General features: G+C 53.1%; 4 non-coding genes across 4 annotated transcripts; 1 reads left to right on the top strand and 3 right to left on the bottom strand.

Moving 5' to 3' along the window:
* The first annotated feature begins 2,327 nt into the window (after window positions 1-2,327).
* On the top strand, window positions 2,328-2,401 carry TRNAT-UGU (transfer RNA threonine (anticodon UGU)). Its single transcript has one exon. It is a non-coding gene; the product is annotated as a tRNA-Thr (tRNA).
* Window positions 2,402-6,027: 3,626 nt separating this feature from the next.
* Window positions 6,028-6,109, bottom strand: TRNAN-GUU (transfer RNA asparagine (anticodon GUU)). Its single transcript has one exon. It is a non-coding gene; the product is annotated as a tRNA-Asn (tRNA).
* Window positions 6,110-9,129: 3,020 nt separating this feature from the next.
* Window positions 9,130-9,238, bottom strand: TRNAL-CAA (transfer RNA leucine (anticodon CAA)). Its single transcript has 2 exons — window positions 9,201-9,238; window positions 9,130-9,175 (listed from the first exon to the last, which is right to left on the bottom strand). It is a non-coding gene; the product is annotated as a tRNA-Leu (tRNA).
* Window positions 9,239-10,700: 1,462 nt separating this feature from the next.
* TRNAC-GCA (transfer RNA cysteine (anticodon GCA)) lies at window positions 10,701-10,772 on the bottom strand. Its single transcript has one exon. It is a non-coding gene; the product is annotated as a tRNA-Cys (tRNA).
* Between the last annotated feature and the right edge of the window lie 2,990 nt (window positions 10,773-13,762).

The raw sequence follows: 13,762 nt of genomic DNA, 5'->3' as shown, positions 1-13,762 counted from the left end.
CAAGTCCAACTAAGACTCACAAAATCAAATTCAGAGGGTACCCCACCAGCTTCCAGTACTTCTGCTCTTTGCTCCCTTTGGGTTCCTGAAGTAGGGACACAGCCAGGCTCAACTGAAGGAGGCCAACTCTCGCTATGTGGGGTATGTTTACACTTGCACCCTCTTTTCCAAAAAGGGATTCAAATGTAAAGACTGAAAACTGTAAATGAAGCCACCAGGGACACATACAATGGGCCTGCAAAAAAATGAAACAGCTGAGCACTTTGCAGAGAACAGGCCATCACCCTGCTGGGAGAGGCTCCATCATGCACAGACTCTGCGCAGGGCCAGACTGCTGGGAGGAGGCTCTGTTGGTTAGAGCGTGGTGCTAATAACACCAAGGTCATGGGTTCAAGCCCCATGCTAGCCACAGGAGTGTTTCATTTGGTGACTTCCCTTCCTTTAGTTGCCTGCTATGGACAGGGAAGCAGAAACAAGCAAAAGGCTGAGAGCTTTGCAGGAAGCAGGGCAGAGATCTGGTAGGGGGAAGGCTCAGCCTGCACAGCCCCAGTTGCTAAAAGGGCCTGGGCCTGGCTTCCTGTCCCCAAAAGCAGGGCAACTGATGCCCAAAATCCTGCTGCTGCAGTGGCTACCTCAAGGCACCAGCTGGGGGGCAGGCTCTGGAGCCCAAGCCACACGGGGAGACTCAATATGACCAGGAGGCCTGGAGCGTGTGTGCCCTGCACAGAGGCTGCTGCTGGGGGCCTGCTTCAGTGGCCCAGAAGCTCAAGTTCCCCTGAACCAGCTTCTCCCCCTGGAGCCACCCCCCAGCGCTGCTGAGGCCCCTGACATGAGGCAGTGGGACCAGGGCTTTGTCCAAGGATGGTTGTGGAGTTTGTGAGGGAGACACCTGGGCAGCAGCAGCTGCAGCTTCAGGATGACAACGCTGATGACCTGTAGCTCCAGGACGAAGAAGAGGATTCTAGCAGTGTTGTAACCCTGCCTTGGAGCCAGTTCCTGGTCTTCCCGCTTCAGGATGACAATCTGCTCCTGCAGGCAGTGCTGCCAGGTGCTAAGTTCCCAACACTGGGCTGAAAAGTACAACCACTGCCGGGTGTAACTCAGTGGTAGTGTTTGAGTGCCGATTGTAGAGGTCTTTGATTCAATCTCAAGTGCCTCCTGAAAAAGTTGATTATCCTAAGTGAAACATTTGCACCCAGGTGTGTCAGTCATGGATTTCTATTGTACAGGGATTCTTAAATGTCAGCAAACCCCTCGTGTGTTCTTGTGCCAATGCATGTAAACCAGGCAGACGGGTCCCTCAACTGAAACCAGTTCAAACCTGCTGGGTGTCTGGTTTCTATTCCCATCAACTGAGCAAGGCTGAGATCTGAACGCCCATTGGCTGTTCTGTACAGAAGAACAAGACCCACGTCCAGCTGGAGAGGAATTGCCGTGATCAATCTTCTGGAACTTGATTCAGCCAGTCAAACTAAGACTCACTAAATCAAACCCAGAGGGCACCCCACCAGCATCCTGCACTTCTGCTCTTTGCTCCCTTTGGCTTCCTGCTGTGGGGACAAGGCAAAGTTCAACTGAAGGAAGCCGACTCCAGGTACATATTGAGGAGGGTAGGAAAAGCAGACACATTGGTCAGGCACCGCTGGTTTCATGCACACTCAGCCTCACCTACAGCTGGGAGGCAGTTTGCAGTGAGCTGAAAAGAAACTGGCTAACAGAACCAAGGCTCATGATATTTCTGGGTCCAGATGTGCAAACAGCTGGCAGTCAAGCTTGTTGCCCTTGTTAGGGGTATGACCAAAACACAGGCTTCAGTGTGAGAAAGATTCAACCCTGCACAGGGAAAAACGTTTGGATTTTTAAGCCAACTCCTTAACCACTTGGCCATCATTACTGTAAGAGACCGTTCTCCTGTACTTATATGTGAACAAAAAATTTGTGACTTGCTCATTGGCCAATTCGGATTGCTATAGGACAAAGGAATTCTCCCTTAATTCTGTGCCCTCAGGAAGGGACCGACCCAAGGAGGCTGGGCCCCCACCTGGGGTCTCCAACCCAAACTGTGAGACCCAAGGGCTTACAATCCAGATGATCAGTGTTTGCTGCACTTACCCCTTCCCCTAGCAACACTAAATCTCAAGCCCAACTCCACAGTCCCAGGTGCTGGGGGAGATGTGCATGTTAGAGCCTCTGCCCACTGAGCTGTAGCCTTCTGTGCCCAGGGAGCCAGACACCACCAGGGCTGGAGGGAAATGGCTGCACTTTGGGAGTCAAATGTGTTGTCTGGGACCATAGAATAGAACAGTTTTAGTAAGTGGCCTCAAGAGGGCACCATGGCTTAGCTGGCTAAAGCACCTGTCTTGTAAACAGGCGATCCTGGGTTCAACTCCCAGTGGTGCCTTGCTGTGGCCTTTGTTCACCTTTTCCTAAGTCCTTCTGGGACACAGAAGAGGCCTCCCCTGGCCACCCATGGAACTGCTGGTTCAGGGGAGGCTGGTTAGGAAGAAGGAAACCAGAAACCTGGAGCCGGTGCAGAGATGACTAGCACTGGCCAGGCTGGGCTCTGACTCCCACTGTAAGTCCCTGGGTACCACACGTGGGCCAGGGAGTCCTTCTCCATGGTCCTCCCAGTGCTCTGGGTGCGAGAGACGTGCCTGTAACTCCCTGCTGGGAGCGTGGGCCCTGCTCTGCCTGGTGAGGGAGGGGACAAACACAGGCTGGTTGACAGGGGCTCTAACACTCCAGCATTGGGGTCGTCCAGCCCATCAGACGGTTTTAAACCAGGCCAGTCGGAGCCTCCTGCACTCGCCAAGGGGGATTCTGCACTTGCTGCCTTGGGAGCCAGGGTCACATTGCAGAGCTCCCCCAGGGATGTCCCATGGCACCACCAGCCCAGCCCCAGCCACTCTCCCTGCCCTCAGCAACGTGGCTGTGTTTTATCCTTCCCCTTCAGTGACAACTGCCCATTCCCCACCAGCCCCAGACCTGTGGGACCCGCTCCCTTCCCCACGAGCAGTGAGCGCCAGTGCGGCTCCCTGCTGAGGCTGCAGCTGTGGGAACAAGCCCCTGGCTTTGTGATGCAGACGAGATGTCAACGTGTTGAGTTTCATCCATGGCTAGTGTGGGGTGACCCACACTTTGGGGGCAGCTGGAGGTGCCTCCTGAGAGCTGGTTTTCAGAGGGGTGTGATCAGCCCCCCCTGTGTTTCTGGCTCCTTCCAACGGCTTGAATCTGGCACCTAAAAATTGAGGAATGTGCATTTGGAAGAGGGAATTTCTGTCTCTGTTCTCTTTAGTGTGCCCCAGCAGCTTAATGGACAAAGCAATGGCTTCTTAAACCAGGGATTGTGGATTCAAGTCCCACCTGGGTTGACAGTTGTGATGTTTCCTGGTAGGTGTAGAGTCTCTTTGGCTTCCTCTTTGCCATGTTATCTGTGAGATGTTTCAACACTGGGCAAGTGTCCCCTGGAACTGCCATTTCCCCCCAGACAGGACCCCTCAGGAGCAGACAGTGACACTGGTGTTAGGCGCAGACAGGAGGAGAGTGTTTGCTAAAAGCTGAGCTGTGCACAGTGAGGTCACTTGCAGAGATGCAGGCGCTGGCGTCTCTGTATGCGCCTTGGCACCTGTTACCCATCGGTACCCACCACCTCTCACCCCCCTGCCAGCACCCAGACAGAAGGCCAGTGCACATGGAGCCAGCGACCATTGCGAGGGAGGTGGCTGCAGCACAATTCCAGGCCTGGGGCACATTGAACAACTGTTTGAAAAAAATATGAAAAACTTTAGGCTCCATCTATACTGCAGGGTTCTTGCCCAAGAACTGTTTTGGGCAAGAGTTCTTGTGCAAGAGCAAGTCCACACGGCTCTGTGCTTTAGCCCTGAAAACAAGGCAGGCTAGCTCAGTTGTTTGAATGTTACTTTGCTAAGCCCAGGGTTATGAGTTTAATCCTTGAAGTAACCATTTAGGTATCTGGGGCAAATCTGTCAAGGATGGTTCTTGGAGCTTCCATAAGCACAAGGACAGAACTACCTGACCTCTCAAGGCTCCTTCCAGCTCTATGAGATGGTGTATCTCCTTATAAAGAGAATTGTGGACACTCTCTTGTGTAAGAAAGCTCTAGCCATAGGGGTTTCTGGCACAAGAAATCCCTCTTGTCTGTGCACACTGCCTTCTTGTGCAAGAGGGCTTATTTGTTATGGGGAGAGGAATAACTCTTGTGCAAGAAGCCATCTTTTCTAATGGTTTACTATATATTTTCTTGTTCACGAATGCACATGCAGGGTAAACACTCTGCTAGTTTTTGCACAAGAGCGGCCATCTTGTGCAAAAAGCTTGCAGTGTGAAAAACCTAACACCAACAAGCCCACCCCAGGAGGTCCCATTGAGATTTGAACTCACATTGCAGGTTTCTAAGTCCTGAATAGTGATTCCAAAATAGCTTATTTCGAACTAGCACGTCTACACTGCAAGGAAACCTCAGAATAGTCCGAGGCAGGCTCCCCAGTGTGGACGAGCTGTCTCGATTTAGAGCCCTGGGAAGAATAACTTAGAATGGCCCCGGGGAGGGGCTAGTTCAAACTAGCAGCAGTGGCGCAGCTACATGGGTCTTATTTTGAAATAGCTAATTTGGAACAGGTGTTATTCTTCTTAGAATGAGGTTTGCAGAAGTCGGAATAAGCCGTCTGTTACTTCAAAATTATTTCAAAATAACGGAATTGCTGTGTAGACTCTTGCATTGTTATTGTGGAATAACGGCCATTGTTCCAAAAGAACTTTTGTGTGTGGACAGAACATGCGCAGCCCAAGAATTGTGATTGGCAGCTCCTCCCCACAATCCTTTTGTCAATTAAAGTGCAGGTCTCTGAAGACAGAGACCCAAGGTAACCACCTTGACTGCTTTCTGCTAAGGCCATGTTGGAGGGAAAAGAATATCTCCTTCAAGCCGGAGTTGAACCAGCAACCTAAGGATCACTTGTCAAACACCCACTACAGGCCTCTGCTCTGCCAGCTGAGCTATTGAAGGGTGCATGACCAATGCTAATTTATCCAGGTTGTTCCTTTTGCAAGTCTCAGGGCAACTTCTCCCCCAAGTAGATGGCATTGTTGGTGAGGGGCAGAGGAGCACAGGGGCTGTCACAGGTACTTCACATGCACACAGACCCCCTGAGTGAAACCTGAGCTAGATCCATCCATGTCTCAGCAAAAGGAAGAACGCTGGGTTCTTCTCATGTGTCTTCTTTGTTCCAGAGTCTCTAGGGGTGTGGCACTGAAATCTTTTGTGCTGGCCGTAATGTTTTCCTTTATTTCAAATGAAGTTTGATCAACTAACATGAGACAGTTCAAACGCTGAATCATTTAATGATTTAAATTAAACTTTTCTCCCCAGCTGCAGCCCTAGCAAAATGGCTGGGGTGTGATTATGTCATTAGTGGTGAGTGTCCATTAGTAACCAAGACTCCATGGAAAGGTTTGGGGAGGGCAGGGGCTCAGCAAAGGGGTGGGGTGTTGGGGAAGGGACGGGATAGATCCTGGCTTGCCCTGACATTTAAAAGGTGACCCTGGGGCCATGTGGCCCCCTGAGCAGCCTCTGATGTTCCCTGTGTGAGCCCCAGAACCAGCCCTGAGTGACGGGGGCAGAAGGGGAACAGCTCACACATGCCAAGGGGCTGGCTGGGGGCAAGACATGAGCCTGCAAGGCAGCAGTGACATCACAAGGAACTTTTACATGACCTCAGCTCATTGGCTGGGAGGCAGTGACCTCACAGAGGGTCCATGGCAACAGCCAGGTGTGACAGGCTGCAGGAATGTCAGAGACCCCCATGGCCTGGCTGCCTGGAATCTCCTTTGTGAGGTTTCCCCTTGAGGGCAGAAGGGATTGAGGGTCCCATCTGGGAGTGTCTCTGTGGAGATTTCCCCTTTCCCCAGGCTGCAGTGGGAGGGGCTGGGGCAGGCAGGGTTACAGGAGGAGCTGGCACTGAACTAAAGAGAGATCTGAGAGAAGCAAGAGGAAGGGCTGCAAACATCCAATGAGGATGGGACTTGAACCCATGCCTGCAGAGCACAAGGGATTAACAGTCCATCACCTTAACCACTGGGCCACCTCATCTGAACTGTGTGGATTTGTTTCAACCTACCCCAAGCCAGCACTACCAGGAACCTTTGTGCCACTTGCTGGCTGGCCGGGGACACCCAGGGCTGGAAGGTTTTGGCTTTTCACAATGTTCCCTGGGCTGTTGTACAAAGCTCAGTGCTGATAAGAAACCCAAACACCCCCTGGATACATCTACCCTGCAGACTTCTTGCTCAAGAACTGTGTTGTGCAAGAGTTCTTGTGCAAAACGTCTTGTGCAAGAGCACGTCCATACTGCCATGTGATTTTGGGCAAGAATGTCCGAGGCAGTGTTCACGCTCTCTTGTGCAAGAAAGCTCTGATGGCCATTTTAGCCATAGGGGTTTCTTGCACACAAAAAAAACTGTTGCCCATTCATACTACCTTCTTGTGCAAGAGCTCTTGCACAAGAGGGTTTATTCCTCATGGGGAGAGGAATAACTCTTGAGCAAGAAGCCCTCTTTTCCTACGTTTTGCTGTAAATTTAGTTGCTCAAGAACGCGCATGCAGTGTAGATGCTTGTCAAGTTTTTGCGCAAGAACGGCCATTCTTGAGCAAGGAGCCTGCAGTGTAGATGTAGCCCCTGGGTGCCCAGAGAGGGGCTGTCTAGTCACAGTCTGGCTCGGTGCGCTCTCTGCAATGGGAAGATGTCCACGGAGCAGGTAGATGGCAGCAGCACACGGCTCTGGTGGGCCCAGCATCCAGAGGAGCATTTCCGATATGAGTGTTTACTGACAGTGTCCGTCTCTCGTCTGATTTCACAGTGAGCTTCCCTCACATCCCCCTGCCGCAATTCCTTGACCTTGGCTCTGACTTGTTCTAGGATGCGGGGGTAGGAGGGAGGTGGCCTTTCTTTGTAAGACCATTGGCCATTCGGCCATAAATATCCACTTCCTCCGCATGGACTGCAGGGCCCGCAGAGACTCCTCCTGGGACCATAGCTCCAAGAGGGTCTTTATCTGTGGCCCAGACCGTGACAGTGCCTGGCGTTTGCTGCCCCTTGTTTGATTTGATTCCCAGCCAATGCAAGGTGGGAAGGGAACAGGCGACCTCCTGGGGGAGATCTTATTTAACCTTGAACAACAGGCACAAGTGGGTCCCACAGCCAAGGGCCCCCTCTCACCGCTTTTCGTGGGGAGCAGCTCAAACACCCTGTACTGTGTATTCTCAGATTGCCCCTGTCCCACTTGGCTGTTGTCATGGACCCTCTGTGAGGTCACTGCCTCCTAACCAATGAGCTGAGGTGCTGCACAAAACACTTATGATGTCACTGCTGCCTTGCAGGGCTCATGTCCTGCTCCTGGCCAACCCTTTGGCCTGTTTGAGCTGCTCCCCCTGTATCACCCCCACTCGCTCAGGGTATGTCTGCACTGCAGAAGTAAACAGGGTCTCAACCACTGTTTCCAGTACAGCCAGCTGAAAGGGGAGAGCAGTCCTAGGTGTGGGACACTCCTTCAGTTGTTTAGCCCTGCAAGATACTCAACTGTTGATATGGAAATACAGCTGATGCTGGGCTGCAAAAGGAATCCGGGCTGTGGCTATGTAAATCCAGTTCAGCCAGTGCTATGGGCTTGATGGAGGATCGGTTGTGAGAATGGAATGTGGAGTATTGTAACTAATTTGGCTTTGGTGGGGTCACAAACCATTTTATCTCTAACTGTAGGAATTGTAAAATATGACACCAGTGCTTGCAGGAGAGACACTGTCATTGAAAAAAGTCTTGGATGGATGAGCCCTTCTCTTCCAGACTCAAGTGGAGTGGAGTCTGGGTGTGGGGGGAAGGAGCGTGAACCAGAAGTCCACATGTCCTCCAGCCATGAGCTATGAGACGGGTTCATTCTGTCTCTCCCTCCCCCACTACCCATTCTAAGGATAGGCGTAAAACAGACTCATGCCTCCTATGCCCACTCCCTCCAAGAGTGGGAGGTGAACTCTGAAAATCACGCCTGAGCTCTTATCTGCCCTGAGCAAGGGCAGCAACTGTGAGTGGGGTACAGAGAAAGTTTGGGCACGTGAGTGGGACACGTACATTGCTGGACTTACATTACTGGCAAAGGACATTGCTCAAGCCACTTGAGCCGAGACTTATTTGTGGGTTGGTTCTGAACCCTGCTTGTGGTATTTTCCCAGGCGAATGCCACGTTACTTCTCACCCTCTTTCATTAAAAGTTTCTTTTCTACATTCAGACTCTGTGCTGGCAAGTGGGGAAACATCGCCTCCCCGAGGTACTCGCGGGGGGGGGGGGGATTTCCCAGGCTGCTGGGTGGGGCCTCAAGCCAGTTTTGTGTGAGATGAATGAAGAGAAACCCCTAGACATCGAACCCAGCCTTGGCTGCTGCCAGCACTACCTGGCAGAAGAGTTACACTAGCAGGGGGACTGACCAAAGCAAAGGCCTCGCTATGGGCAGGCTAAGAACTTTTTCAGGGAAACCCTATTGGATTTCTAGTCCAACACCTTGACCACTCGGCCATCACAGATGTGAAGACAGCAAAGCCCCAGGGCCAGGGGAACTGGCAGATAATCCCAATGCCCAGGCCTGACGTCACCTGCCACACAAAATTCACACAGCAAACCGGGCTCTTAGAACAGGGGAAGTTTGGGGGCTTGTTGCTGGGCCGTGGGGTGAAGCACCAAACCAGCCCCCTGCTGTGGGGCCTGTGAGTGTTGCTGAATGTTTGCCCCTGGAAATGGGAAACAAAAGGTCTGGGAGCCACACAGAGACCCTGCTGGGCTGAAGTCCCAACGACTCCACTTTGTCTTGCCTGTAGGCTTGTTTGTCTGCAGCCTGGAAACTTCCTGGCTCCTCAGACCACTGGTCTGGATGGAGCGTTACAGAAGTCGGAATAATGGAATTGCTGTGTAGACGCTCCCATTGTTATTGCAGTGTAATGGCCGTTATTCCCAAGGAACGCTGCTGTGTAGATGCAGCCTGAGAGAAATGCTGAGCAAGGGATCCTGCAATGTCAGGGGAGTCATCGAAATGAGGTCACTTCTCTAGATATAAAAAGGAAGCTATGTCAGGAGTGGGATTTGGACCCACGTCTCCATTCAGAGACCAGAACACCCAACTGAGGGAAAGATAGCACCTTGAGTCTGGCGCCTTAGACCACTCGGCCATCCTGACAACTATGCCAAGGTGTTCAACCGCAGTTTTCTTACATGTGTGAGTTGCTTGGGAGGCAAAGGGAGCACCTCTCTTTCCCCACCTAACAGCCGCTCTACAGCACAGCTGGGTTTATCCCCACTCTCCCTCATCTACCGTTGTGACGTGTTTTACAGGGAGCTGACAGGAAACCGAAGAGGGGAAACTGCTGGCTGGTAGAACCGAGGCCTGGGATTGTCCTGTGCCAGGGAGTCTGTGTCAGTGCCCTTGGGGATCCTGAGCAGGGTTGGTACTTGGGGTGGGGCCGGGGGCTGTTCTGAAAGGCTGCTGGCGCCGTTAGACCATTTTGTCCTTCCCTGTCTCAGCCCAGCGCTGAGCAACACTCAGTGTCGGTCTGAGCATCCGTCCTGCTCTAGGATGTGTCTCTGTGGCAGGAACCTGCCCAGGCGGCTCTCGCAGTGAGGCCCCTCCCTGGCAGCACCGAGCAGTGAGAGCTGAGTGAAGGGGGAGGCAGGACCAGGGGGAGAAGGCTCCATGACTGTGTCAGAGGGAGGCTCTGCCCTGGCCAGTGGGGAATCGTTGCCTCTCCGAGGGGCCCAGACCTGGTGGGTCATTTCCCCAGGTTACTGAGTGGGGGCTGGAGCCAGTTCTGTGTTGTCTCCTTCAACAACCAAACTGAACCCATGGATCTTGTGCCCACCTGACGCTGCGCTGGGCTAGTGCTGTGTGTGCCACGGAGCTTCCTGCAGGGCTGCCCACATGGGAGAGGGGAGGGGCAGTTTGAGTCACCCAGCTCTGCCCCTTCTGAAGGGCTTGTGAAAATGGCAGGTGCTGTCTTGGCAGTGAGGGAGAGGTGGGAAAGGGGCCCTGAGTGAACCTCTTGGGTCACAGCTGCTGTAACAATGAGGTAAGATGAATGACTTGGCAGATGTCAGGTGAAAACTGAGGCTGGTTTCCCTGACTGGGAATTGAACCCAGGCCTCAGCAGTAAAAGTGCTGAATCCTAACCACTAGACCATCAGGGACATATAAACAAGGATTTTTTCCTTACCTACACTAGCCTTTCACAGGCCACTTTCTGTCCCCTTCAGGACATGGGTCCATTTTCCATTGCCCAGAGGGGGCAAGAAGAGAAACCAAACAGAACATCAAAGCAGCCAGACGGGGCCATGCCAGTTGCCCAACTAGCCCAGGATCCTGTCTCACGACAGCAGCCAATTCCATTGCCCAGTGGGAATCCTCAGGACAGACATTTGTTAAGTGATCCCTCCCATCACCCATTCTCAGCTTCTAGAATAAACCAGCTAGGGACACCTGCCCTGTCCATCCTGGTTAAGTGCCATTCATTGTGGCCACCAGGGCTTCCAAAGTTGAGTAGCTCTGCATTAAGGGTTCTTATTAATGTCAAGAACCTCAAGCAATGTAAAGCCAGAGTGTGATGGAACTGGAAAGGAAAATATTTCCACTAGAAGGAAATTTTCCAAGGGGGAACTTGGATTTGAACCAAGGACCACTTGATCTGCAGTCAAACACTCTACCACTGAGCTACACCCCCACAGAAATTGTCATCTGCAGCCAATGTTGGGAACTGGACAAGGAACAAGAGACAAGAGGCTTTTGTGTAACTCACATCCCATGTGCCACCCTTGGGCTTGGTCTCCACACTGAGCAGGCGGGTGGCAGGGGTCTGATGCTGTCACAGCTGCAAGGCAAGTCACCCACCTGGCCCCTGAGCTCCATGTGGGCAGCAGCCAGACCGTGTGAGTGGAACAGAGGGTCATAGGGGGCGGGGATTTGTATATTTTAGGAAGGGTCCTGAGTCCTGGCTCCCAGCCACACACCTTGGCAGAAAGATCAGTGGCCCCTGCACAAAGCGCATTGTGGGAATAAGAGTTGGGCGGCAGGAAAAGGGCCGGCCCCTCAGCACCAGCGAGTAGGTTTGAGAAGATGGGAGTGAATCCTGCTACCTCTCATGCGCAAAGGCAGCACTTTTCCAATGGAGCTAATTCTGCCCCACCTGCAACCTGCCTCCAGTGCTCCTGCCACTGTCTGGCCCAGGAGGGCTGGTGTCCAGCAGCTCTCTGCCCCAACGTGGCTGGTTTTGGGGAAAGCAAGTAGGAAGTGGGGGCCGGGGTGGGAGGGCCACTGGAGCCACTTAGCCCCCTGGCTGGCTCTGCTGGTAAAAAGAAAAATTGGAAATTTTTCCCCTCATTGGGGAATGTGGGCATTGATCTCACTACCTCTCACATGCGAAGCGAGCGCTCTACCACTTGAGCTAATTCCCCTGCTACATGTACAATGGTCTTCTTGGAAGCTCTTCCCTTCTCCACAGAGACGTCGGCCTTCTAGGTCAGTTAGTCGTGGGAAAGGAGAAGGCTCCAAAAAGGCCTCAAGGGCAACTCTCAAGGAGACTCCCTGCAGCAAAGCCATGGGGGGCTCTGATCTGGCCCCTGCCCTGCAGCCTGTCCCACCTGCCCATTGTCATGGACTCTCTGTGAGGTCATCACCTCCCAACCTCCTTTAGCCAATAAGCTGAGGGGCTGCAAAAGGCCCTTGTGATGTCACTGCCACACCCACCCCTGCCCTCCAGGGCTAATGTCCTGCCCCAGGCAGCCCCTTTGCATGGCTGAGCTGCTCCCAGGGGTGAAAGTGACACATTTCTCACAGGGCCTGTTCTATTGGGCACCACCTCTTGGGCTGGGCAGGAGGGAGGGGGCGGCTCAAGGCAGGAAGTTGGGGGAGGGGTTGTGATAGGACAGTACCAGTAAGAAATCAAAATGTGGAGTGTGGGAGGCTCAAGGCAGGGATTTGGGGAGTGTGTGAGAGTGGGGGGGGGGGCTCAGGGCAGAGGTGAGGATGTGGGAGGGTAGAGAAGTCAGGGCACAGGATCTGGGATATGGGGGAGGCTTGGGGCTGGGACTGTGTGTGTGTGTCGAGGGGATCCCTCTGCTCTGTGCTCCCTGAGGCCCTTTAACACACATGGACTGACCTGGGTGCAGGCCAATGAGGGGGGTTGCAGTGAAGCTACATGTAAATGGATCCCTCTAGCAATCCCTGCCAGCCACACGCACAGGGGGAGGGACTTTAGCCAAGGAAGCAGAAGCAGCCAATCCGAGGGAGGTTTAGAAGCAAAGATGGGCTGCTGCCAGGATGGATGAGGGGATGTCACAGGGCACGAGCATGATAAGGGGAGTAGAGAGGGCCCTGCTGCACCGAGAGACATGCCAAAGCCTGGGATTGAGCCAGGGACCTTTAAATGTTTCATCTAAGGCTCCGCACACTGAGCTGCCAACAAACCCGTCTGGCTCATTATTAACTGTCCAGGATGTTTGGCAGCCGTGTCACAGCCTGAGTGTTGCTCAGCACTAGTAGGAGACAGGGAGGGACAAAAGGGTCTAACGGCACCTGCAGCCTTTCAGAACAACCCCCAGCCCCAACCCCAAGGACCAGCCCTTCCCTCCATCCTTGCTGGGGTCTGCTGGGAATTGCCTGGATGCCAGCCCACCCCAGTGTCAGCCTAAGGATTGACTGGTCTGTAAAAGCTGCATCCTGGAAATGAGGAAGCAGCTAAAGTGACTCTGGTGGGACTTGGACCTACAACCTTTGAATGTTTTGCTGGACTCACATTAACCACTACAGCTTAGAAGTCCAACATACTTTCCATTGCACCCCAGAGCCTGATGGGCTGGTGAGTTGGATATCTCCACTCTCTGCTTTGCAGCATGGCAATTGCTGGGGGGTCTGTCTCTTTTGGGAGAGAAGGAAGGAAGAGGGAGGGGGCCACTGAAATTAAAGGAGAGAGCTGTAATTGGAGAATGTGGGCATTGATCCCACTGCCTCTCACATGCTAAGCGAGCGCTCTACCACTTGAGCTAATTCCCCTGCCTGCAAAAGGCTTTGTTGCCTCACCCGCCTTGTTCCAGAGCCCACAACATCCCTGCGAGTGCTACTTGTGAGACTCACACCTGTGGGTCGGCTAGCTCAGAGGTTTAGAGGACGTGGTGCTCATATCACACTGACGCGTCTTAAGAGCAAGCCCCTTATTTCAAGCTATAACAGGCTCGCTATTCCGACGTCCCTGCATGGGGATTTATTTCGAAGTGCTGTGTAGCCAGCCCCAAATTACAAAATAAGCTATTTCAAAATAGGCGCATGGATTATTTTGAAGTATGGGACGCACCCCTAGTGAGTTAGAGCTGAGCACTGCCCCCAGCTCCCTGCTTCACCCACCCACGTACTGACTCCCTTCGCTGCCATGGGGCTGTTTGCATTGGCCTCTTCTCTCTGTAGCCAGGCTTCAGCCAGGACTGAGACTCAGGCAGGAGAATGTGACCCTGCTCCCTGCACCTGGGCCCTGCATTTCTCATCCCTTCAGAGACTCTTGCCAATGGAGGAATAAATCACAGTCACGTGAGTGTAGATTATTAAACTTTGTAGCCTTGGAAACTCCCCACAGACCTTCCCCTGGGGTCCTGGCAGCCGCTCACACTGCACAGCTCACTTCGAGGTGAGGGTGCTGTGTAGACGTGCCCGTCCTGTTGAGGG

The sequence above is a fragment of the Pelodiscus sinensis genome, chromosome 19, assembly GCF_052426305.1.
Source record: "Pelodiscus sinensis isolate ZL-2025 chromosome 19, ASM5242630v1, whole genome shotgun sequence".
Lineage (NCBI taxonomy): Eukaryota > Metazoa > Chordata > Testudines > Trionychidae > Pelodiscus > Pelodiscus sinensis.
The sequence above is the reverse complement of the archived record's forward strand: the minus strand, read 5'-3'. Positions and strand labels throughout refer to the sequence as shown.